Source organism: Pseudopodoces humilis, chromosome 5, assembly GCF_049639895.1.
Source record: "Pseudopodoces humilis isolate 2021_Gansu_Grassland_sample_001 chromosome 5, ASM4963989v1, whole genome shotgun sequence".
NCBI classification, from domain to species: domain Eukaryota; kingdom Metazoa; phylum Chordata; class Aves; order Passeriformes; family Paridae; genus Pseudopodoces; species Pseudopodoces humilis.
This window is the reverse complement of record NC_142204.1, coordinates 31122156-31149037: the sequence shown is the minus strand read 5'-3', so window position 1 is coordinate 31149037 and position 26882 is coordinate 31122156.

Here is a 26882-nt window from a genome sequence, read left to right as displayed (position 1 = left end):
TGACCCTTGTTCTCTGAAATAAAGATGAGACATAGCCTCTCTCAGTGCATCAGGCTCATGGAAATGAAATATCATACTCATTAAAAACATCAACCTGTCAGTGCAATAATTAAGAATTATGTTTATTTCAAGATAGCTAGTCACATATCCTGGAGATGTAGAATTGAAAGTTTCTTAAAAACAAGAAAAAGAAGGTTAGCTGAGCACTTTAGTGTTAATTTTCAAACCCACTGAGTCAGGATGTGCTTCTAGAGAGCTGATACATACTTCTATTGAAGAATTAAAGTACACTGACAAGTCTAGATTAATTGTGAGAATAGAAGTCTGCTTGTTAAAGCTGTATATGTAAGACTCTGAGGTTCTTTGTTCTTCCTGTCTGTAAGATGATTATTCCTGAGACATACATGCTCTCTTCCTATATCTCACCACTTTGTGATGTTTGCTTACTGTTTGTTTTTTTTGGGTTTGTTTGGTTTTTGTTGCTGTTTTTGCTAATTTTGGGAAAAAAATGGAATTGAGTGTTTTTCAGAACAAACGTAACAGTGTAGGAGAGCACACATTCTCCAGCTGTCTTTTCTTGCAAATCATGCTATCCCAGATCTGGTGTATGGCTTAGAAGATGCAGAAATTCTGGCATTGCCATACCATATTGCATTAAAACTCTTTGGATTCTTGTGCCTGGTACAACCTATGTAATAGCTGCAGATCATTTGCCTTGCCCTTGTTCTATCATTTATCCTGGGGACACTGAAATATGGGACTGCACAAGGCAAAGGTACATGCTAACTCGCATGCCTAGAAACTGCTACTCATAGAAACCCAAAGAAGCAAGCATTCTGAACTTAAAAATTTACAGTATCATGTCTTTAATCCTTTGCAATTGGCTACCTCTTCAAGCTGACCTTTTTTTCCCTTTTCCTCATACATACAATTATGAAAACCCAACAGCTGAACCAAATGTAATAACAGTACTTAGTTGAGAGAGGGATTGATTTGTAGCCTGGTGGATTTTGAGTCACAGCTGCATTGGCCTTTTCAGATACTTAGATATATTTGTTGTGGTCAAACAACTGATCTTGCTGTAAGGTGGTTAATTTGGGACTTGCTAACATCATCAGCATGACAGCTCAAGCTAGCTGCCTTCATATTTGTCTACTTCTGGGGTGTATTTTGCAGCCTCCTTTGGGCTGGTGGCTGCCTCTTCCACTGCTGAGATTAGGACCTGAAATAAAATTTAAAATTACGTTAGGTGTGTCTGCAAGGGTTGGAATGCAGCTCTGCAAATGTAAATATAAAACACTCTGTGCCATATTATGATTCATGCTTAACTTTCTATTAGTTCAGCATTTCCTATGGCAACACTACTCTTATTTTTTTAGATCTCTTTGTTTCCCACAATTTCTTCCTGAGAAAAATCAGCCTTCATGGTCTCCTATTTTTCTAGCATGGCTATTGCTATTTTTATCACTCAAATCATGGCATACCTGTGAAGAAAAGAAACACTCTAGCATTGCTCTCTATATAGAGAAAAATTAGTTTACATAAGGTTTCTGTAGGGCTATCTAGGGCATTGAACACTTACTATTTCCTGCTTGATTGGTTTTCAGACCCTCATCATGGCTCCAAGGGAGGAGCTATCAGAGCATCAACAGTTCTGCCACTTCCTGCTTCTGAGTTTCTCTTTTATTCTGTTGCAATTCTAGTCTAGTTTCCAAATTTCATTTAATTCTACATTAAAGATGCCCTGAGATATGAAAAAAATCCCCATTCTGAAACATTTTGTTTTTCAGTTCACTAAATTTTTACACGGCAGAAAAAGTCTGAAACACACTCCATTTTGCATCTGTTATTTGTTTTCTGCTCTGCCACTGACACAGAGATATCAATCTTTTAGATAGTCCTACTTTTTGGGACATATTTTAAAGCTAGTGTAAATTGGAGTAACTCTTGATTGTGCTGGGCTATGGCCAGACAGCAAATATTGATATCTGACCTGTAATTTTCATGTTCTCTGTGTACTGAACATTCATTCACCCTACACCTAGAATGAAATACAAAAGTGAGAAGGAAGTAGTCTGGCATTTTTATTACTGTGCAAAACAATTCTTATTCTTCTTACATGCTGCTATGTCAAAGAAACCAGTAAATCTGTTCCAGGTCAGCATTTTAATATTTTTTTCTTTGTGATGAAGGCATTAATCATAAAGGTGCAATACTTCATGGCAGTGAAGAAACATATTGATGGAAATTATTTTTATGGGTCTCACAGTGCCTTATTAGTCTCCATAACAAGATAAAACAATTCAGAGAAGGAATCCACGGCACCCTCACTGTACTTCCCAGATTCTATCCTTTCTTTATGGGCTGACATTTATTTCCTGGAGACATTAACTAAGGACTGGAAGACCCAAATATTCCATACTTGCTGCATGACCATGGTGACTACAGAAACTCTGAAGTCACTTGATACTATTTCTGCAATTTTCTGCAAAGCCTAACAGCCTGAATATGTGCAAAAATATCTGTTAGTTAATTTTCAGTGAGGGAGGCTTTTGACTGATGCTCCACATTCATGAATGACTAAATTAAAGTCTGTTGAGCCTTTTGTCCAGGTGAACAACCATGATAGAGGGTGTCAGAACATTTCTTCTTTCATTTTGAGTAGCCTCCATTTTACTTGACAGAAGTGGTATCACAGATTCTTCTGTGCTAAGTGTAAGGCTGTTAAGATGTAATTGCAGACTGTCTTCATTTTGAAGTGGGTTTTCCTTTTTTATCCATAGCAGTAGTGCAGTAATGAACATGAATAATTTATTATTGCTGTAAAACCAGATGCTAAATTGTTGCACAAGCAAATAGTTTGCTTATGCAAGGGAGATAATAGGGCCTTATACTCATTTTGCACGTATTAATATTGTCTAATATTAAAGTACTAACACGGACTAAAGGCCACTATTGGACATGTGGAGAGGCATATTCACAATGTACCTTGCTGATACAGTTCTGGTCAAAAAACTCACACTGAAGAAATCAGCCTCACTGAACTCTCTGATTTAAAGAATCAGATTATTTATTTATTTATTTAAGAATCTCTTAAAAATGCATGTTCAGGATCTAATCCAGCAAATCCATAGTGGGTGAGAAAAGCATAGTAGTTCACTGGTCTGCTCTGTGGGAACTATTATTGAGCAGAATTTGCAAGCCTAGATTCTTAAATTTGAAACCTTTCTGTGGGCATGATGATGTCCGATTTCAATTATCCAAGGAGAGTTAGTTGAGGTGAGCCTATGTCAAACACCCAGCACCTTGAATCTCAGTAAGGTTTGAATCTTTTTACACTTCTCTGTCTTCTATTTTACTCCTACATCTGCAGTTTTGAATATTCAAGTGCAAGCTGAGAGAGGGAGTACATTATTTTGGGCTACTGGTATTTAGTTTGAAGTTGTCAATCAGCCTACAGTCAGTAGAATAAAGTGAAGAATAAACACTGCCACAATCTGAAAAAAAGCACTCATTACTGTTGTTACAAAATTAATCTATACAAAATAATCCTAAATTAAATGTTAATAGTTCTCAGTTTGTATATTAAATTTTGGTTCATATTGACTTCCTCACAGGGTTCTGCAGCAGTGTAAGCAGAATGACACATGATGCTTAAGTAAAAATGACTTCCTCCAAACTCACTTTTCTTACAGCTTCCTCAAGGTCAGTAGCAATTTGCCTGCAGTGAATTAAAAAAATTTGTTTTGCTTTCTCTGTATCCTTCACACAACTGGATTTAGTCTTAACACTCCAAAGCTGCTACTCATATAAAACAGGAACATCTGCACATGCTCAGTCTCTTGTCAACAAAATAAACTCAACCTTCAGAAACTGCTCAAAGAAAACTGTAAAATTCACACATATCCAGTAGCTCTTTAGCTCTTATGTTATCATTAGCTCTGGAAGAAATATAAGAAAATTTATAGCATACTTTTAAAGAAATTAAAATTTCCCAAAGAATTTGAGATATGATGATGCTTATACAATAACTTGGGAATTAAATTTTCAAAGCAGTGTCATTGTCAAGTTGTTGAGAAATAGGTAGAATATTACCTTTTCTATTTTAACAAGGAAAGGTGATTTTTTCAGAAGATTAGTTGTCACAGTGACTTCAGCTAAGCTGATGGCTGGTTTGGCCTGAGGAATGTTGGTCTGGGGCCATGTTGATGTGGTGGCCACCTGTTTGATTGGTTTTTTGGCACTGTGATGGAATCGCTTATAAGAAACCGTGCTGAACTGCAGAGAGGTAAGTGGAATGCTTTTAAACTGGAAAATACTAGATTATCAAGATAGAAAAAATTCCATAAAATGCACTTCTTCTGAAAAAAGGATTGCTAAGAGGGAAACTCATATCCAGTATGAAATTTCTATTCAGAAAGAGAAGAGGTAAATACAGAACTTTATGGCATCTCACGGTGCTGTAATATCTCTTTTAACTGGCTGCTCTCCTGAGGAATCCTGGGTCTTGAAGAACACCTTACTTCTTGTACACTGGCTTGTTTTTTAAAACTGGATTATATTTTTTATGCTAATTTAGGAGAAAAAAAGAATGAAAATATTTTTTTTCCAATTCTTAGTGGTTGTTGATGCTACTGTTCATTAATTTTCTGCTTTTTACTTTCTTAAAAATATGATTCAAGCAGTTTTTAAAAGATAATTAACAGATATTTGTTTGATAAATTTATTAGCTGCATGTGACAGAACATTCTCATGCATCTGCTTGAATATGTAATATTTCTTCTTTCAAATATAAGATTAATTTTGCAGTGCTAGTAAAGCAAATTATTCTACTGTAATTAGTAGAAATCAGACAAAGATGTAGTATCAATCTGAAAAGTTTGAGGAGGTCTTTTGAGGGCAATGTGTAGTGAACAATGCACAGTCTGATGTGCATCATCCTTGTTATGGAAGACAGTACTTCTAGCTAGGCAGTGAAGTCTGCCAGAAGCAAACCCTCTGAGACCTAAACCTTTTGCAGAAGAGAAGTAATTGCTAAAGATAAAGGTAGAGTAGCACTGTCATTACAGGTATAACTGGGGGGTGGTCCCTTGATTTACGTTGCCATAGTGTAAAACTGGAAATTCTGCTTTCAGAATTTGTTCCATGAAGGTTAATTTCTTGTACAAATAATTTCCTTGTTGAATTGAATTATTATTGGGCATGTGCCCAAGTCAAGATTGCATTTGGGCAGGTTTCGCTCCTTGCAGAACTTTCTGTGAATGTATTTTAATAAGAAGTCCACTTATTTTTAGTTAGTCAGATTCATGTTCTTGTCCTACCATCCATAACCAAAACAACTGAAGAGTGAAATAGCTATATATTTAATGTCAAGGTTTTACTTTGACTTGTTTGTAAGATTTTAATTTTTAAGCTTTTCAGTGTAATTTTAAATGGTGACAGAGAATGTTAGTGTGGGTTTGATATCAAGGTAGATACACACTCTTTCTCATCATGTAACATCAGCTTCAGAAAAAAATCCTTATATTTTTACTGAATGTCTTCAGGACTTCCAAAATGAACCAATATAACTTGATCCTGCAGAACTGCTTGCTGTGTGACTCTTCTGTTGGCCTTATTTCAATGCTTTGATATGCTTTGAAATCACCAGGCACTTTAAGCTCCAAACTACTATTAACTAAATTATGTATCAGCATAATCATACTAAATCAATAAGCCTATTTTGATACAAATAGAAGAGTACCTTAAATACTGAAGAGAATCCCTTCACATGACCTTAGAGTTCCTCACACAAATTTTTTTTTTACTTTCGTCTTCTGCAGTGTGGGGATTCTAAGCTGCTCTGTTGTTGAACCATTTTGAGCAGCACCCTGCTTCTCAGTACTAAGTCGTGTTAAAGAAAGAAATTCATATAATCCTTTTCAGCCTTGCCTCTTGACAGACATATGCTTCAGGTGAAGATCAATGTTGTCCACATTTTTTGAAGTCAATAATCTTTATATAACTCTCTTTGCTTTGAAGGAAACAATCATTCCCATTTCCACTTGCATTTTAAAATGAACTTCTCACTAAGGTTATAGCTTTACTGTTAGGCTTTGACCTGCTAGACAGCCATAAACTTTGGTACTGTACAGTACTTTGGTACTGTAAAGTGCAGATTCAACATCACTGATAGTAAGAGGTTAAAAATATGTCCATTCCTTGTTTGCCAATACAATCTCTTATTAAGCAATGAGAACTGTATGTCCATATTGGATACAGAAATTTGTCCTGAGTTAAAAAAAAGGTATAAAAAAATCTGAGAGTACAGGACTTACAGAAAATGTTTATTTGCCTGTTGGCTCCAATGCAGTAATTCAGATATAGGTTGGGAAAGCAGTGACTATTTGCTGTCACCAGCAAATTTGTTAGTCTCTGTGAAATGAGGGAGTAAGTGCTGCCAGTTATGTTTTCTGACTAATCTCATGCCTGCTCAGCTACAGGAGCTGAGAATGTGACTGAATAATGAAATATTTCCCATGCTCAAAATCAAGCAGGTGGTTTAGTACCTTGATGAGTCAGGTGTCATAACAGAAGCACTATAACTCTTAAGGCTTGTTGGCATGTCTATAGGTAGGCTCAGCCAAGAGGACAAAAAAGGAAAGGACATCTCAGTCCAGGAACCTTGTTGGCAGTGTAATGTGGGAGCTTACCCTGTCACTGCCTATGCTGTGCTGGAAGATTAATGGTTATTTTATTCTGACTGCCTTCAAGTAGGAAAATGTGCTACAGCTTCTTTAAGAATGGATGAACATTTGTGTGTGCATATCTGTACAAATGCTCAGTTATAGATAAAATGCATTCACACATGTGCACAGGACACCCATACAGACTCTCATAAGTGACTCTGCTCCTAAGGGGACTCACAAGAAAATAAGCAAAAGTACCACCAGTCTTTCTCTTCACCTTACAGCCATCACCTCTCAATCAACCTTTTTAGTTTTTTTTTTTTGGGGGGATAACATTTTTTCACTGCAAAGTGAAAACTATTTAAGAGCAGCTAACAACAAAGTAGGAGTATTAAGAATTGTAAACCTTGTGTCCAACCAGATGTTTTTCAAGATATTTATCACTATGAATTTTCTTCATGAGAAAGCCCTGTACAAAGTACATTTGATAAATTCCTATAGTTAAAAGGAAGTGAAAAATATTTATTTTATGATTTCTAAGGACTGGATTTTCAATGACTGTTTTATTTTGTTTATATATCCCGAAGCACACACATAGAGTTTAAAGTTCTTTCCCAAGGTCTTCAAACCCAACAGTTTATTCCTCCTTTTGAAAGCAGAGGCCTTATTCACAGCTCAGAGGAAAAGTAAACCATAGTACTCTCTGGGAGAAATAATTTATCATGATTTTGTGGCTGAGCTGGCTAATCACGCTCATGAGAAAAGAGAGAGGTTCATTGTAACAGTGACACACTCTCTGGGTGTTGTGCCCTAGGTAAGGCTACGGGGGCATCAGCAGACACTGGGTCAGCCACAGTAGCCAAACGAAGGGGTGGAATGATCCTTTTACAATTTTCTTTGCTCTGAACACAATTGAGGACTCCTATACTAGATTCTCACGTTCAGAGTACAGCACTCACTTGTATTGCAGCACAACTTTCTTCTGGTGCCCCACCACTTGTCACTGCCTGGTTGGTTAGCTGCCAAAGGCCACTTATAACAGCCTGGAAAACAGAGTATTGAAAAAACAGAGTTTTATGTTTGTAAGTGTGACTTGGCAGAAATACTGTCTTAAAAAAAACCTGCTGCCTAGGGAGGAGCAGCAGCTGGGTTATACAGGGAAATCCTTTACTCTAATGGCCGTAGAGATTGCAAGTTCACAAGGGCAGTGAATTGCCTTAATGTAAGTAATGTATACCTAAAACATGCATAGAGAGTCAAATGTCATGGTACACCCATTTGGTATGTTTTATATTATACCCATGGTGAATAATGAGCTATGTATTTTTATGCCGATAAATAATTGGAATAATAAGTGACGTATTTTGATGGCTTGACTCAATGATTTTAGAAGACTTTTCCAACCTTAATGATCCTATGATTCTATTATGAATTATCTGGAAAATTTATTACTTATGGAATAAGCTGACATTGACAATCATGGTTAGCCTGTGGGATGTTCAGCTGAGATACTCAGAAAAAGATTAATTCACTGAAAATGTAAACAGGAAGACTGTCCTCTCTGAAAATGGAGCAGCTCTGAGATGCTCCACATTAGGCAGGATGAAATCTAGTTGTCCCAGGAAGTTAGACACTTTGCAGTTCTAGTTGTTTTGGAATTTTTTTTCTCTTTTTTCAAATGAGGCACAAGGAGAAACCAATTTGCAAAACAGACCATTGCTCTTTCAATGTTTCATGAAACAACCTTCTTGCATGAACTGTACTGGGATCACCACACAGAATCACTAAGTACATGCCTGGAGTGTAATAGCAGAAGGCAGTAAGTTCACTCCAAATTCTCAAGAATTTAAAACAAATTACTCTACCTTCTTCTCTGTGTTTTTCTCTCCTTAACTGACCTTTATGTTGTTTTGAAATATTTAATACCTATCTAAATTTATTTTAACCTACAACAAATAAGACTGTAAGAAAAAGAAACTCATATTTGTACTATTACACTAATAGGCTTAATAACAATAATCCACTAACATCTGCAATCATAAAATAAAAACTTCATTATCATTTCAATACAGTTAATACAAAACCTCAGGTTTGCCAGTACACCAGCTGTGTCCTGGTGCTCAACAACACAAAACAGCAATTCATGCAAAATTACCAGTCTTTGTTACTGACTCTTTTTCCTGGCTCCAGTCCCAAAATATTCCTGCTGTTCAGGTCTTTTGTTTCCTCTCACTGGAAGCCTTTTATTTTCTAGGAGAATATAAAAGATCATCTCCAAGAATGACTTCAGTAGCCTTCTCACCTCCAGTATCATGCCTCTAGCTCTTTAGTCCTCACAGTTAAGAGACTCAAGTGTTTGGTTAAAGGTCTCTACTGATTTGGACAATGTGCTTCTTTGTGCAGTGCTGCTGGCATTGCTCTAGACATGTCTGTAATTCTCTCTGGACCCTCTAATCACCTTGGAGATTTAGAGCATTAGGAAAAAAATATTCATTTAACAATGATATTTTCTGACATTTCCTTAAGGATGGAAAATGCTCAGAAAAGCAAATCAACCAGTATCTAATGCTTGTCTTTGAATTAGTGTTTAGCTAGAAACTTGTGGCCTTAATCATGGGCAAGGCCTGAATGTGTTGAGCGTGGTGCACGCCTTTCTAGGAAGAGTTCCTCAGGAGTTTCCCACTTAAAGACATTACAAGGGCAAGAGACTAAGAGGAGGTAGGTTCAGGATTAAATATTTTTGTCCTGGATTTGAGCCAGTAATTCCAAACTAGTCCCATTGCAGTGGGCCTACCAGTTCAATCACTAGAAGGAGCTTTCCAGCAGGCACTGTAAACCTGCCCTAGAGAGGTGACAGAGTTAGTGGTACTGAAATATCATTCATGTCCCTCTCAGATAGCTTCTCATCTCTGCCAAGTAGCCAGCCAGAGTAAGGACAGCTTATGTTTCAGACTGCTGGGTTACCCTTGCATTTCCTCTCCATCTCACTCGGTTGACTGAGGCAATTGTGTGTTTGTAAACTGAGATAACGGGTGTCTTCCTAGCAGTTCTTTGGGGAGAGAAGGAAGGGCAAAGGAAGTAAAAATGTTTGTCTGTCAGATGTCTGCATCTGTTATTGCCCAAAGCCTACTGAGAATGTAAAAAGAGGAATGAACTTCTCAGATAATGTTCTATTATGTAGCAGACCACATATCTCAAGCTGCCATTAAGATGAGACTCAGCACTGGTAGATGACAGAATAGTCTAAAATAATTATCCATTATGAGAGGATTGGCATCTTTCCTGAAAGCATCCTGCACTGTACCTTGGTAGAAAGAGGACACAAACTGCCTTAGATCAATGCTCCAACTACACAGTCTGTTTTTATTTTGGGGAGGACAAGTGTTTCCATGCCCCGTGGTACTCTAAGTGTCCAAATGAACAATCTTTTAAGAGCACAAGTTTCCCAGGTGACAGGATACATATCTCTTTACACTGATAATTTAACCACTCATTAGGAGGTAGAATAAAGACAGTCCACTTGACTGTCCTGACTGTGTCAGGAGCACAGGAGTTTTTAAACTGTGTAGTTTTCTCACTAGGTACGTGAAATAACTTGAGTTGTTTAAAGGTGTTTTAATCTCATTGGGAAGCGAATAACACTGTGTTTTGATATTACTTCTAAAATAAGTATCAAAATTGTGTTTGGACAAGTAACGTGTCTATAAAATGGGCAAAACACTTGTGACTTGAACTCATGAAGGGTGGGGAGCCAGATGTTATACTGCAGTCAGCCATTGTTCTGTTAGACAAATCACTTCCTCAGTGTTATCTCCTCCTGTCATTCCCTATCTTGTTTATTTGTATTGCAGACTCCTTACAGCAAGACACATTTCCTAGTAAGTGTCTGGGAAATGGCTAATATTTACTCCTTGTTCATTGTCATGATGTTTTCAGATCTAAAGTGACTCTTCTGGATCAGGTTCAAGGGTAAACTGCACAGTGTTTTTAGTTCTGTGGAAGAAATTCAGGTGTGTCTGCACTGAAAATGTACTCCAGTCCATATATCACTGGTACTCTGTAAAAATCTAAAGAGTTATAAATTTGGCTTTTTAGATCCCACTTTGCAAAAATTCTGAGTGATTTTTTTGTTGTGTGTATAGAGAATTTTTCATTTTATCTAAGTTCATATTTTCAAGCCTGTTATAATTTATCACAATGCCCAGATTATACATCTTTAATTATTGGAACTTCTGTTAATTTTTATATATAAGAAATAAAATCCAGGAGATGTCCAAACCCAAATCAGCTCTAGACTTGTTATGCAACAAGTGTGGTATTTTTCATTTTTTAGATACAATTAAAACTTGTTCACAAAAGACAGCTTAATGCTTCAACAATGAATTGCAGAAATGAAAGATTGAAAAAGGTTTTTTCAGTTTGATTCAAGATTGTCAGTCCAAATCATTTGGCTATCAGCTTTATGGCTGTTCCATTCTGCTATCATTGCCATGTCTAAAGGTCAATCTCTTTACCCTGTAATACAGATTTATTTTGTTTGCATAGCTGATTCGGTCTTTCCTGCCCGAGTCAGATGTAACAATCTCCCTTTGACCTTCTCTGTAGGTGCTGTAGACAAAATCCTGTACAAGTTGTTAAGAGTGAACCTGCACAGACTTTCCACTTTGACTGTGGATTCAACAGAAAAGAGTCCAGTGGCAACGTAGGGATATGGAAAGATTCCACACGATTGGGATGCTTTCCTGATCTCCTGGGAAATAAGGATCCTCTCCTAGGAATACAGTGCAGCTGCTCTAATGCATTACTTAGGCAGGGATTAGCACTTTGAAATACCATGTATTTGATAATCTTTATATAGACCAAAAAGACAGCTTGATGGATGACTATTCTGATGTCAGCCTGTCATAATGACTCTCAACAAACTTGATATTTATCCTCTTTTTTCACAATTTCTATCCTATAATAGTAATAAGACAGTAAGCAGAGTGTTTCCAACCAATGGAAACAGTGAAAATCACTTAGTCTTCAGTTGTGTTTCTAGATTGAGGATCAAAACAATTCATTAGATATACCATGGACATTCACTGTCCTGTCTCTTCAGCAAATCACAGGCAGCCTCCAGTTTATAATTGAATGAGGTAATTTTCTTTCAAATGGTGCCCATAACTCGGATGATGACCTCAAAATATGAATCTAAGCCTGCTGTTCAAGAAAGATGGGTAGTTCAGCATAATCCAATGAAAACCAAATAGTTTGTCTTTTCTGTGTGATTGGCACTAAGGTTCTGTTATGAGGAACAGAAATTTTAGCTATTATTAGTTTAGGATTTGGATTACCTGAATTCAATTTCCTGTGGTAGCTGTCATGTCCACTGGGATACTGGGCGAGTATAGATCCAACAAAGGACTTTGTTGCCCTTCAAGGGACCATGCAGGCAAAAAGAGTGACCTGTTATAAATGAGATATAAAGTAGCTTTCCTGTTAAGGACAAAGACTTAAGTGTCTGACAGCACTTTAGATCTTTGGTGCCTACGTCAGGGTGGCAGACAAAAGCTTCCGTTCATTCAGTAGTGCCCAGAGAAAGGCTACACTTGTAGCCTACACTTTTGTGAAAGAACAGGGCAGATTTCTTTATTATTATTTTTCCTATCTGTGTCCTACACAATACAAATGATAAACCATAATCTCCTCAATGGCTATCATCTCCAAGTTCAGATTTTAAGACAGCATGACTGCAATTACTTAACTCTTTGAGAAAGTCTGCCTTTTAAGTGTGAAAACCTACCACAAAGTTTCCAGAAGACACTTTTTTTTCATGCCTTAAATTTTCCTCAGCTCTTTAGGTGAAATATCTGGGTGAATGCTGTCTGGTATTGTTTATTACTGTGATTCTACTGTGTTTTTACACTCATTGATTTATACTGAGAATCTCTGTAAGTGTATCTGTTCCTACCTTTTGCTTCAGCAAGGCAAGCCTTTTCTTTGTGGTCATGAGTCCTGTAGAATGCAGGAAAAGCTTGAACCATCTCTGTTATAGCTCACTGTGTGTGTGCTTGACAAAGCCATCCTAGTACGATTCCAAGCGAAAGATCAGTTGCTATTTTCAGCTTGCTATGTCTTACCTATTTCATGGGGCTGTTGCAGGTTGTTCAGCTTCCAAGTGCATCTCAAAGCACCCGGTAAACTCAGATTGTTATAGCAGCAGAGCAGCCCAAAAGGTTTTCCAAAGCATTTCTCTGATGCAGCAACCCTCCTTCTTCTGAGTACTGCTGAAGTGCCTTGTCTACCATTCTGCCACCTTTCACCATGTCCTTCCCATTCTTCTGCCTGAGGGCAAAAGGTGTGAGGAGGGTAAAGAGAGAAAGTTTATCCTATACCTGGTTTGAACAATATATATACATTGTCTACTTCTTGTGGATGTCAACACTTTTTTTTTTTTTTAGCATTACCCCTTGGTAAGGTAGTTTCAGCATTCAGAGGCATGGGCAAATCACTGTGCATATAAATCCCAGCACAGCTGGACATGCAATCTTTAGCTTCCATATTTCTGTAAGTAGCCAGTTCCTGGAACCATCTCACAGAAAGGACATCCTTGTCCCAAGGGCATTTTAGCAAGTAAAACCTGGTTACAGCGGGTTCCTGTTCCTAAGCTAAAGAAATGCAAAACCAGTGGGCACTGAATAGAAAAGCTGTCCAGGGATTTGATCCAATAGAACCACTGAGAGTCAAGCACTTCTGACCTGCAGTCCGGTGAGTGGGCTGTAATATGCTGTGCATCTTACATGTTAGTCATCATCTGGAACAGATATAGGTTTTGTAAGCAATATATGTTGAAAAAAACTTGCTAGCATTGGTATGTGAAGAACCTGACTTAGCGCTCCAGTCCACTCAAAATTCCTGATTTTGAAGTTGCTTTACATGAACAAACTAGTGGAATTCAATGCATATTTACAAACAATTGCCTGGACTTCAAAAGGTGCATATATATTGCATTGTTATTTTATATCACTAGCTATGACTAAGCTTTGATCTTACCATCAGTCTGCAGATTTTTTATTCAAGTTTTTCTTGCTTAGAGATGGACCCTGATTTTTTAATAGGCTTACCTATTATATTTACAGCACTGACAAATAGATATGAATATACATATATGAAGAGCAAAAAATGGTTTTTCTGTGTCTGAATAAAGGATTTTTCAAACTGTGTTTCTGGGGAAACAGTGGAAACTGATAGAACAGAGAAAGGAAGGCCCATTTTAAAGTGAGTTTGTAAGACCTTGCATGCCCAACACTGACAAAAATAATTTTTGCATGCTGCATGCTTGGTATGCATTTGCTCCTGTCCTAGTTCTAAGTGGGCTACAACTTTTTTTCCGGAAAAAAAATGTTGTTTTGCACACTGCAAAAACAAGTTACCTTTTTCTTCTAGAATCCTGCATGGATACCAGAATTTTCCACTGCATTTCTGTGACTGAGCTGTACATGAATAGTACTTATAGAAAGCAAACATTAAGCAGGGAATCCACTGGCATTTATGCTAGAACTCATTTGTATTACATTGGAGAAGGCATTGCTGGTCATGGAAGGAGAGAAATCCCTTTCAAAAGAGCTCTGTCACAGAAAACACATATTAGTCTGCCTGTGATGTTATTATCCCTGTTTTAAGCAACATTAGCAGGTATATTGTGGACCTGCAAATAAAATTAAATAAATAGATAAATAATAAAAAATAGAAATAAAGAGATTATATTAGACACTTCTTGGAACTAAGACTAATTTTTCATCTCTTTCTGCTACCTTTCAGGAGTCCTTGTTCATGAATGTGGTTTGTGGGTAATAGGAAATTTAATGAAAAATAATAAATTATATAGCATCTTGCTCTTGCTACCTTTTGTTCAGTCAGGTAGGAATTAAAAGACACAGAGAGGGAAAATTCAGGTTTTGCTCAGGTATGTTAATCCTGCTTAATGTCAGATTCCCACCTGACTTTTCCCTAAGAGTGTGAGGTCTGGTGATCTCTCCAGAGCTCTCCCCTTGTAAAAATTCTGCCTACTGAAAGGAGTAGAAAACACATTGCTCTACTCAGTAATTACAGAAAATGAGCACAGGTCAACTTTTTGCCAATATTTGTGTTAATTTTTTGTTACAAACCTTGTCACCTACTGAGCTTATATAATTAATTAAATAAAAGGGACCAAAGCATTATCAAGTAGTGTTCCCAACCAGAAAAGAACCCAACTTCATCATGTTAATGCTCCAGCTCTATTCTGCAGTTTTCATGACACAGTATCTACAGATTTGGGTTACATGCCCTTCGTCTTTCCAGCCACAACACTCAGATTTATGACAGCATAGATTTCCCATTGGAACAGATGGTATACTGCAGCAGAATTTATTAAAGCTTCATTTCCCAGATTCTTTTCAGTAGCACTTTTGCTCATTCCCCTCCTTTTCCTAATGTGACAGAACATTGTATGTCTCTGACATAGAAATTACCACAAAGATGTGTGGTTCCCTGCAAAACTGCTATGCATAAATAATCATTCAGGTTGCTGACCTGCTAAGGGTCCCAGTTGGCTATCACACAGCAAAGCCTGTAATTTCTCCTACTTGGTGCTGCTTGACCATTTCCTTATTCTGACTTCTATGCTATTATGCTTCTCCCATGTCTGACATTAGAGAAAATAATCAGCTGGGGCTTAGGAACATTATCAATCTATGTCTTATGTGTAAGTATCTTGGCTTAGTAAGAAGACAGATAGGTATCAAAAAAAGGATGTGACTCAACAAAATTAGGCCAAGTTAAAAGTGTTTAGATTTTCAGGAAGTATTATAATTTCAGTTTTTCCGTAAATCAGATTTGTAACAGATGGGTGAAATGTAGGTCAAATGCAGCAGACATCTTCATAAGCACTTGCTTGAATGGTTTCCTTGATAATTTCTGTCTCTCTTGTCACATGATAAAAGACAGTTCAAATCAATCCATGCAGACCACTTGCAGTAAAAAAGGGGTACTGACTGAGAGGGCAACCTTGCAAAATGAAGGGCAGGATTGTGGCATTCACTTTTGCCTTATTCCAATTTCATCCTGGATGCACACTGGATAAAGCAACAGCATTGCAGGCAGGCAGAATTTGCACCCCTGTTAATAAATTGTTAATAAATATGAAACAATAATGTTAATATTGTGAATGTTATACATTCACACATACATTCACAAATACATTCACATATACATTCACAAACATGTGAAACATTTTATAAACAAGATGACACACATGGGGGTGAAGTTCTTAAAATCACAGGGCACCAAAAGGCCACCCTAGGGCAGAGTAGCAGCCTTGACTTTGAATTTCCCACCTCTTGCCAGCTGAGTACCTGAGATTTATGTGTCTTCTTTTGTATTTTTTTTTAAAAAATACTATATGGGACACAGAGCCACCTCCTCAGAACATTATTTTGTTTATTCTCAGTCATTTACTTTTAATGGTTCACAACCCTTTCAGTAAATACATATATATATATATATATATATATATGTATATGAGAATTTAAATGATCAGAGTTTTAAATTAGGTATCCCTTGGAGCTGTGATGACCCATTGCATAAATGCATCATGGCTCACAGGAGTGAGGGATGTAGCTGCTCCTTTGGAGCTTTAAGAGGCCCTGATGCTGATGCTGTGCTTGCTGCACACACTGCTGGCTCTCATCTCATGACGTACACAGAGCTCCCCGAGCATGGCTCTGTCCCTGCAGCTGCTCAGTGCATTGCTGGGAAGAGAGATAATAGAGATCTCTGCTACTTATGTGATCTAGCTTTAAGTGCAAAAATAAACATGCACAAAAAATTTCAAAATAATCTGTCACATTACCTTTTCTTCCTGAACTCCTTGCAATTGTTTTCCTCACATCTGATATATTTCCCTAAATTAGACACCATGTTTCTTGTTTTACATCACTAATTATGTGCCACCAGGATCTGAATCCAGAGGAAAAGGTCAATCAAACCCAGAAATTATTTTTATATTGTATTTCTAAATTTGCTTAGTTCTGAGCCTGAGACCAAATTTGAATATTGTCATTTATTTTTTTAATAAACTTCATTTATTTATGTACTCTAACTAGAGAAGCCAGCCAATAAAACTCTTACCTATGTGCATAATTCAACAAAGTTGCCATTCATCTTAAATATATACTTAAGCATTTCGCTTTCTGGCATCTCTGGGTAGAGGAATAGGAAATTACAGTTACATATATAGAAAGATACACTGATTTCAAAATCACTGTCTTACGATACTTTGCAACCTGTATGGAAAATAATTCTTGAACAAGACTCATTTCCATAGGCCAAAGGAGGGTAAGAAATGACATTGTTGCCATACTCTAGGGAGGGAGCCACTGCTGTTAAGTGCAACTCAGATGAAGGCCAGGCTGAGTCTTCCTCTGCAAGCCTTGCATTAAGAGGAGTGCAACAGGACCACTCTGTCTGGGGCCTAAGGACAACATCCACTGGTACCTAAATCAATTGTAATCTTTCCATGGCACAAAATAGCTTTGGCTAGGATCCAATAAGAAAATAAATTTTAGCTCACTGCTGGAGTGAGTGGAACTGATCATCTTTGTTACCAAAGTGTTTAAAAGGAGTATGCAAAGTCCCATTTCCCCTCACACAGCAGAAACTTGTTAAGAAACCACTCTTTTGGTGATACTTCTAAGCTCTCCTCTGGGAACACTCATCCCGTAAACGTGTTTTCAGGCATTTCTGAAGAATAGCTGCCAGTACTTGTTCTGGCTCTGTTTCTAGTTCTTCCTTGCTCTCTTCTATCTTGTTGCACTAAGTTAATCTACTGGTTCTTCTCTCATACATACATTAATATGCAAGAGCATAGAGACAAGTGAGCTGGACACGGTCATAGAAGCCTTTGATGAAGACATTGGTTTCACCAGAAGTTACACAGAGATGTTTGTAGCCTTCTTATCTTCTTATCTTACCCTAAATAAGCCTTGCAACTTCTTTTCAATGCAGAGATTCAATCCAATTTATCACACCTACGTGTTACGAGGTCTTCCTTCTAGATCACACAAAATCAGAGAAGTATCTTTTGTCTCTCTTTGGCTTTTGGATGTTGTTTGTTTTGGAAAATACAGGTGTACTGGTGAACTGTTCTTTACTGAAAGGATCACCCATGTGAAAGTTGCACACTCTTCATTGCAACTCCAAGCTGAAGTTTTTTTGACACTATAAGCAATTTGGGATACGTACTGATCAAATATTAAAATACATTTGATATAAAATTGTATAGAATAAATATGTCACAGGTTAGTTACCTCACTTTTATGAGAAGTGGAAGAATATTGTGACTTGTGACTATACCTAAGCCCTGAAGGATGGGCCATTTAAATATGCTGTAAAAAATCTGCAATAAACCTATCTTCATGTTTAAGGACTCATATTTTGTGGATGGAAGGTGACAGCCATTTTGCCTTTCTTCACCTCCAAGAGGGTTAGAAATTAATCCTTTCTCTTTTTCTCACTGTAGTAACACACAGCAAAAAAATTCTTGTGCCTCCTTGTTTGATGTGTCCCTGAAATTATGCATAGTAATGGGTTATCAAAGCAGAGCTGTTCTGATTGGTAAGGACATTTTTTAAAATGGAGCTTTGACATGGCATAGAACTTGTGCTCTGGCTTCAAAGCAGTGCTGATGTGGATTTGATAAGTTGCAGAGGCAGGGCTGGAAGCACAGTTGCCAGAGTTGTGTCTGTTTTCCAGTACACTCACACCACCGGGAAGGGCAGTGATACTCTGTGATACAGCTCCACAGCAACATGGCATGTTTACCTAAACTTCCACCATTTAAAAACAACCCAGATTAAAAAAATAGAGAATAGAAATTAGTCTGACAAAGAGGAGACTCATCTATTTCTCAGGACTGGCTATCTTCAAACTGTGTTCTATTCATAATTGTTGAGTCATTCATTTCTGGGCAAGCCATTTTTCCTAGGGAGAAAATTTCCCTTTGGAAGGCAATGAGAGAGACTGGAGAAATGATGACAGGTTTGCAAAAGCTGGTCAGCTTCCTAATCCTTAGAAGAGTTTCTGGTAAGATGTTTTAGAGAGGGACACTTTCATGTCCATAAGCATCCACGCACACCTTCATTTACATGCCACACAAAAACACCGGCCACAATCCAGGCCTCACTGTTCCCTGTGCTGTAAAGATAGAGCTCATGCCTAAAATTTAATAAACTACACAGCTGATGCCATCTGAAAGGTGGTAGATCTATATACAGATCTGTGATATTCAATTTATACTCAGAAAAACTTAATTTCTCTGCCTTTATTGGAGTATTGCTGGAATAAAGATGATAAACCAATTTTAATGACAATGTATACCTAAATGTCTTATTTGAGCAGCAACAGAGAAGGAGAGAAATAAAGAGAAAGACTTTATTTTTCTTCACTCTTTCTTGTACATTTAATCTATTTCCTTTATTGTAAGTGAAAAGTAGCAGACATTAATAGACTAAATGTTTTCTCATGGTGCATTTTATTTCTTTTGCTAGTAAGTGCTATTCACTTGAATTTCAAATACAGTTCAGACTGCAGAGCATTTATAAAGTTAACTGATGAAACAAATTCCACCCTTTGTAATCTTAAACTCTGAAATATTTACTAAATTCTCATAATCTTCGATCTTATGTGACTAACACAGTCAGAAGAAAATGTAAAAACTGCAGCTGGGCAGATAAGATTAAGATTACGAGAACCATGGCCTCATATCAACACTAGGAAGAGGATACAAATGCTAAATTGAGTTTGGATGTTGCTCAAAGCAGGACGTAAAGTGGTGGGAAGAGTCTGTGAACCCCCTGCTGCTGGGTGAATCGCTTTTCCTAGTGCAGCAGCAGTACTTAGATAATCAAAATAATACACTATACATTTCTATTTCAGTTAAACAGGAATAATTGTGAATAAACTTCCTACAAAATATTTTCCATCACTTAACATGGCCTTTTGTATAGGAAATTTTCACCCCGTGGTTTTCAAAGGCCTTCAGCCACATTAATGTTTTCTGTAAGGGGCTGGGTTTGAAGGGTACGTGTTCCTGGACAGATGGCCCACTGGATGGGTAAGGATGGGAGCCTGCCATCAGTATCTCATGGCCAGGGGTAGATGAGGCCGATGCCTTGACTGTGGATTACACTGTTATTTGTGGAGCAATGTGCTGGACCAGGTTCCCATCCCATGCATCTTCTCAGGGCATCGGCAGAACCTCAGGCTCCTCCCGCAAAGCTGACCCCGTGGTTTGACATCTTCAGATATTGTCCCCAGGTTTTGCTTGAGAGGTGACTCAGTGGCCCTAATCTGCTAGGGGATTTCTCTGGGTAAGCAACAAATTGCTCTTCTTTCATACTTCCCTCTCCATCTCCTCCTTCTTCGTCTACTCATCAGGTGCAGAAGGGAGGTTTGTTGGCTGAAGGGAAGGTAAGGTGAGGAGGAATAACACATCTCTCTGTACTTGTCTGATCTTGGAGCTGCTGATGCAGAGGGCAGAGCCACATTGTAGTCATTACGAATCTGTAGCTAACATTCCTCAGACAAATATTCAGCTGGGAGCTTTAAGAAACAGAAACCCCAGGTCTTCCAGGGTCAGTCACTCAAAGAAGGTAGTAAAAAAATGGAGACAATGTTCTAGGTCTATTTGCCAAGCTGTTTCCTCATGTTGGTTGTTTTTGCCTGTTCCTGGAATTGCAAAAGGCCCAGAAAAGGTTGTGGGCATGTTTGTACATGCTGGTGTCAGCTCTCCTTTCAAGTTCATCCAAAGCTAGAAAGAAGAGTAATCTGAGAATTGATTTTTGCTTCTGTTGAGCTCTGAAATATGTGTCAGATTTGAGCTTCAAAGAAACTTCTTATTCACCCACACAGGATTCCACTTTTTATATTCTCCTTTGCATTTTAACTGCACCCAGTGGACTGTTCTTTCAAAGACAGAAATCAGATACTCAGCTGAATATCAGCAGCTTTCGTGAGATGTATGCTGTGGTAAACAGCCCCTTGTTTCATCGGCTGCTGCATAAAACCTGAACTGAGTGTTTTTCTCTGAAAATAATTAGTATTATGCTTTCTTAGGTTATTCTTTTAATTTGATATACATGATGGTACATAACTGTTGACTAGACACTTACAAAAATTTTTCAGCCACAGTGAAAAATCTCAGTGATACAGTTGCTCATGTTACAGAGTACCAATCACAATACAGAGTTATAAATGAAAGCCATTACCTTGGATGATCTGTGGTTCACATTTCCTGAAGACGAACTGAACACCTACGTTCAATGGCCAATATATCTAAAATGAAGCATAATCTTCAAATATTTACATTATTCTGAATCTTTGAGAAAAATATGTATGGCCAGCTTCAGGTCAGAGTACTGTCTGGAGCAGCACAAAATCAGGGAGTTTGACTGCAGTAAAATTGCTTCTTATCTGAAGAGGAGAGTTAATTCTCAGGCAGCGAAGCAAGCAACAGAGGTGATTATCCAGTATCTTGTGATTATCATAGTACTCATCTGTCACTGTGATATTGTCAGCCAGCACAGGATCCATTACTGTTCCACCTTACAGCCATCAGCAAGGAGCACCAGCTATAAGGCACGTATCAGCATTTGTTGTGGCCAAGGAACAAAATGCCTCTCCTATCTGCAGAAATTTATACTTACAAACCAGAGTGTATCACTTGCCTGGAGTGGTAAATCCTTAGGCAGATTTCTTTCTTGTGGTCAGGCTTTGCATGGCAATGCAAGGGACCATGTGTACAACTTAGATCTGATCTTGTACAAAGTTATCTCAGATTTATAGCCAGGAGCTGTTGAAATGAGCAGGGCTTATATTTGTTTCCTTCATGTGTTGATGTGAACACACTTCACATATGAGTCTATTTGCACAACATAATTAGGAAGGATGTCAGCTTGCCTGACTAAGTTGAGTTTCACAGCTGTTATGTGCTTAAGACTGCCTCTGCTCCTGGGGCAGCAAGAGTAGGTAGTTGAGTGCCTAGGCTCACTCAGGAACAGGCCAGTGGCTGTGCCCGTAGATATTCTCCTTCCTGCGCCTTTGTTCTCCAGGTACCCTCTTGTCTGTGTTGCCTATTCAGTCTATAAGGAATTTTGGGGCAGAGATTGTTTCTATTTTTATGTGGAGTGACATGGTACACTAGTTTGATGTCCTCACCAGCTCTGTACATATCCCTAAACCAGAATCACTGTAGTAACATCAACATGCTGTTTGACCATTAAAATTGTGAAAGTTATTAATTCAGGCAAATAGAACATTGATGAAGTTATGTTGTCTCCCAGTTCTTCACACTCTGCTGTGCCATATAGCCACAGAATATATATTTAAACAGCATCTAGGCTAAAGGGACCTTGATGATGAAAAGGACTTCTATATACTCCTATAAGAGAAACTAAGGACATCATTGGGTGGTGACCAAATGACTTACATCAGGGGTAAGATGTACATTAGTAATTATTCAGTAGTGCTCTGGATGACAAATATGATGCCCTCATGGTCCAAGAGGGTTAAAGTTTGGGGAAGTAACAGGAAAGAAGGAAAGGGAAAGAAGGAAAGAAGGAAAGAAGGAAAGAAGGAAGGAAAGAAAGAAGGAAAGAAGGAAAGGAGGAAAGGAGGAAAGGAGGAAAGAAAGAAAGAAAGGAAAGAAAGGAAGAAAGGAAGTGGCGAAAGGAAGGAAGTGGCGGAAGGAAGGAAGGAAGGAAGTGGCGGAAGGAAGGAAGTGGCGGAAGGAAGGAAGTGGCGGAAGGAAGGAAGTGGCGGAAGGAAGGAAGGAAGGAAGGAAGGAAGGAAGGAAGGAAGGAAGGAAGGAAGGAAGGAAGTGGCGGAAGGAAGGAAGTGGCGGAAGGAAGGAAGTGGCGGAAGGAAGGAAGTGGCGGAAGGAAGGAAGTGGCGGAAGGAAGGAAGTGGCAGAAGGAAGAAAGTGGCGGAAGGAAGTGGCGGAAGGAAGTGGAGGAAGGAAGAAAGTGGCTGAAGGAAGCGGCAGAACGAAGGAAGTGGCAGAAGGAAGTGGCGGAAGGAAGGAAGGAAGGAAGTGGCGGAAGTAAGGAAGGAAGGAAGGAAGGAAGTGGCGGAAGGAAGGAAGGAAGTGGCGGAAGGAAGGAAGGAAGTGGTGGAAGGAAGGAAGGAAGGAAGGAAGGAAGTGGCGGAAGGAAGGAAGGAAGGAAGGAAGTGGCGGAAGGAAGGAAGTGGCGGAAGGAAGTGGCGGAAGGAAGGAAGTGGCAGAAGGAAGGAAGGAAGGAAGTGGCGGAAGGAAGGAAGGAAGGAAGGAAGTGGCGGAAGGAAGGAAGGAAGTGGCGGAAGGAAGGAAGTGGCGGAAGGAAGGAAGGAAGTGGCGGAAGGAAGGAAGTGGCGGAAGGAAGGAAGGAAGTGGCGGAAGGAAGGAAGGAAGGAAGGAAGTGGCGGAAGGAAGGAAGGAAGGAAGTGGCGGAAGGAAGGAAGTGGCGGAAGGAAGGAAGTGGCGGAAGGAAGTGGCGGAAGGAAGTGGCGGAAGGAAGGAAGTGGCGGAAGGAAGGAAGGAAGTGGCGGAAGTGGCGGAAGTGGCGGAAGTGGCGGAAGGAAGGAAGGAAGGAAGTGGCGGAAGGAAGGAAGGAAGTGGCGGAAGGAAGGAAGGAAGGAAGTGGCGGAAGGAAGTGGCGGAAGGAAGGAAGTGGCGGAAGGAAGGAAGGAAGGAAGGAAGTGGCGGAAGGAAGGAAGGAAGTGGCGGAAGGAAGGAAGTGGCGGAAGGAAGGAAGGAAGTGGCGGAAGGAAGGAAGTGGCGGAAGGAAGGAAGGAAGTGGCGGAAGGAAGGAAGTGGCGGAAGGAAGGAAGGAAGTGGCGGAAGGAAGGAAGGAAGGAAGTGGCGGAAGGAAGGAAGTGGCGGAAGGAAGGAAGTGGCGGAAGGAAGGAAGTGGCGGAAGGAAGTGGCGGAAGGAAGTGGCGGAAGGAAGGAAGTGGCGGAAGGAAGGAAGTGGCGGAAGGAAGGAAGGAAGTGGCGGAAGGAAGGAAGGAAGTGGCGGAAGGAAGTGGCGGAAGGAAGGAAGGAAGGAAGGAAGGAAGGAAGGAAGGAAGGAAGGAAGGAAGGAAGTGGCGGAAGGAAGGAAGGAAGGAAGGAAGTGGCGGAAGGAAGGAAGGAAGGAAGGAAGTGGCGGAAGGAAGGAAGTAAGTGGCGGAAGGAAGGAAGGAAGTGGCGGAAGGAAGGAAGGAAGTGGCGGAAGGAAGGAAGGAAGGAAGGAAGGAAGGAAGGAAGGAAGGAAGGAAGGAAGGAAGGAAGGAAGGAAGGAAGGAAGGAAGGAAGGAAGGAAGGAAGGAAGGAAGGAAGGAAGTGGCGGAAGGAAGGAAGGAAGGAAGGAAGTGGCGGAAGGAAGGAAGGAAGTGGCGGAAGGAAGGAAGTGGCGGAAGGAAGGAAGGAAGTGGCGGAAGGAAGGAAGTGGCGGAAGGAAGGAAGGAAGTGGCGGAAGGAAGTGGCGGAAGGAAGTGGCGGAAGGAAGGAAGTGGCGGAAGGAAGGAAGTGGCGGAAGGAAGGAAGGAAGTGGCGGAAGGAAGGAAGGAAGTGGCGGAAGGAAGTGGCAGAAGGAAGGAAGGAAGGAAGGAAGGAAGGAAGGAAGGAAGGAAGGAAGGAAGGAAGGAAGGAAGGAAGGAAGGAAGGAAGGAAGGAAGGAAGGAAGGAAGTGGCGGAAGGAAGTGGCGGAAGGAAGGAAGTGGCGGAAGGAAGGAAGTGGCGGAAGGAAGTGGCGGAAGGAAGGAAGTGGCGGAAGGAAGTGGCGGAAGGAAGTGGCGGAAGGAAGGAAGTGGCGGAAGGAAGGAAGGAAGGAAGGAAGGAAGGAAGGAAGGAAGGAAGGAAGGAAGGAAGGAAGGAAGGAAGTGGCGGAAGGAAGGAAGTGGCGGAAGGAAGGAAGTGGCGGAAGGAAGGAAGTGGCGGAAGGAAGGAAGTGGCGGAAGGAAGTGGCGGAAGGAAGTGGCGGAAGGAAGTGGCGGAAGGAAGTGGCGGAAGTGGCGGAAGTGGCGGAAGTGGCGGAAGTGGCGGAAGGAAGGAAGGAAGGAAGGAAGGAAGGAAGGAAGGAAGGAAGGAAGGAAGGAAGGAAGGAAGGAAGGAAGGAAGGAAGGAAGGAAGGAAGGAAGGAAGGAAGGAAGGAAGTGGCGGAAGGAAGGAAGGAAGTGGCGGAAGGAAGGAAGGAAGGAAGTGGCGGAAGGAAGGAAGGAAGGAAGGAAGGAAGTGGCGGAAGGAAGGAAGTGGCGGAAGGAAGGAAGTGGCGGAAGGAAGTGGCGGAAGGAAGTGGCGGAAGTGGCGGAAGGAAGGAAGGAAGGAAGGAAGAAAGAAAGAAAGAAAGAGAAAGAAAGAAAGAAAGAAAGAAAGAAAGAAAGAAAGAAAGAAAGAAAGAAAGAAAGAAAGAAAGAAAGAAAGAAAGAAAGAAAGAAAGAAAGAAAGAAAGAAAGAAAGAAAGAAAGGAAAGAAAGAAAAAGAAAGAAAGAAAGAAAGAAAAAATATAAAGCAAGAGTAGCTCATACTGAACTGTAAATTTTTAGTGCAATAAATTGAAAATTGGGGGTTGAGTAGGAAAGATAGTGGCAAAGAGAAAAATTTAACATTCTCTCCACTGATAACATATGCATAATTGCAAGCCAGTGCAAAAGTGAGAGCTGAGTCCATCTTGGTGGCATAGAAAGGAGTTAACTTTACCAGGGCTGCCTTTTCTTGTTATGCTTCTAGAGAGATAAATGATTAATAAGCAAGAACTGTTTTTCATGTGTTTTTTTTGGTTTTTTTCATCTAGAAGGTACAGAACTCAACACCAAAAATTTCCATTTCAGTACAGCTGCTTCATGAACTATGAACTAGATCAAAGTAGATTTAAACTAGTTCCAGGTTTCAGCCTGTAAAATAAGACCAGGATAGCTGTTGATCCCCTGTCTTACTGAGCTAACAGGAAAGTAATTTGATTTATAATTAGTCCCTTTGGCCTTGTTTATACATGGGCTTTTGGCAAAAACTTCCGGAGGGAGGCATTCCTACTCTCATTTCTGAAACTTACACCACTTTGTTTTGTAATTTTTATTTTTGGTAATCTCTTTTGTAAACACTGTCCTGCAGAGACCTACAGTAGTGAGTCCAATGCAAACAGGACATCAAAACGCATTACATTTAAAGACACATGCTGGTGTATAGTTAAGATTGCGACACTTAGGACTACATCTTGTAACATTATATAGGGCTATACTATACAAACACTTGAAATGAAGAATTTCTCACACAGTTACTATTATTTTTGAGGGAGTTTATGTTTGGGTTTCTCAGCATCTTATCACAGACTGTAATAACCTTTCCTTGAAAAATCCTCCCTCTTCCTTTGTATGTGACAGAAACCAATGTGTAACCAGAACCCAGGGAAACCTTTGCTCAAGCAAACTAAAACAGACCTTGAAGGCAGCTGGGATTTACAGGTAGCTCCAGTTCTGGGCAGTGCATGAGCTGAGCTGGGGGGGAGCAGCCTGGCACACAGAGCCCACTGAGTGGCCCTGAGACCACTCAGACCATGTCTCACCTGAACCATCCCTCTTGCCTGCTCATTGCTCAGCTGCTGCCACACAGGTACTGCACTAAGCACCCAGTGACAGTTTTGTGGTCCCCAGTGTCTGTCTCACTGCTTGTGTCCCCTTCCTGTCCCTGCTGCTGTCAGGTAGGGGTGGCTGGAGGTAGCAGTGGGAGGTCTGGACAGAGCAGGGTGTAGAAGGCTGGACAACTGCACATGTTTCAATCTAAATTTAGTGGCTTCTATTGAAAAAGTATAACAAATACAGAAATAAGTAACATTCCCATATTTCATCCTATACCCTAATGTTGAAAGGAAGTACCATGTTAAACTGGAAACCTAGAACCTATTTGGGACTCACTCCAGCTTTACTGAGATAATTAAATTGCGGGGTCAGTGCTTAGCTCTGTCTGGTAGAATAGGAATATGTGAAAAGATTTGGCACCTGTGGAAGATAGTTTCCAGTCTAATTCACTTCAGTGATTTCCATGTTTGTCTTGCAGCTTGTCCTGCAATGAGATGGAATGCCACACTGTGTGGGAATTCACTGTTTTGTAACTAGCTTTTGCAAAGAGAAAAGGCTGCTTTGATAGAGATATCATTCAGTTTTGGCAACATCCAAGTTTTG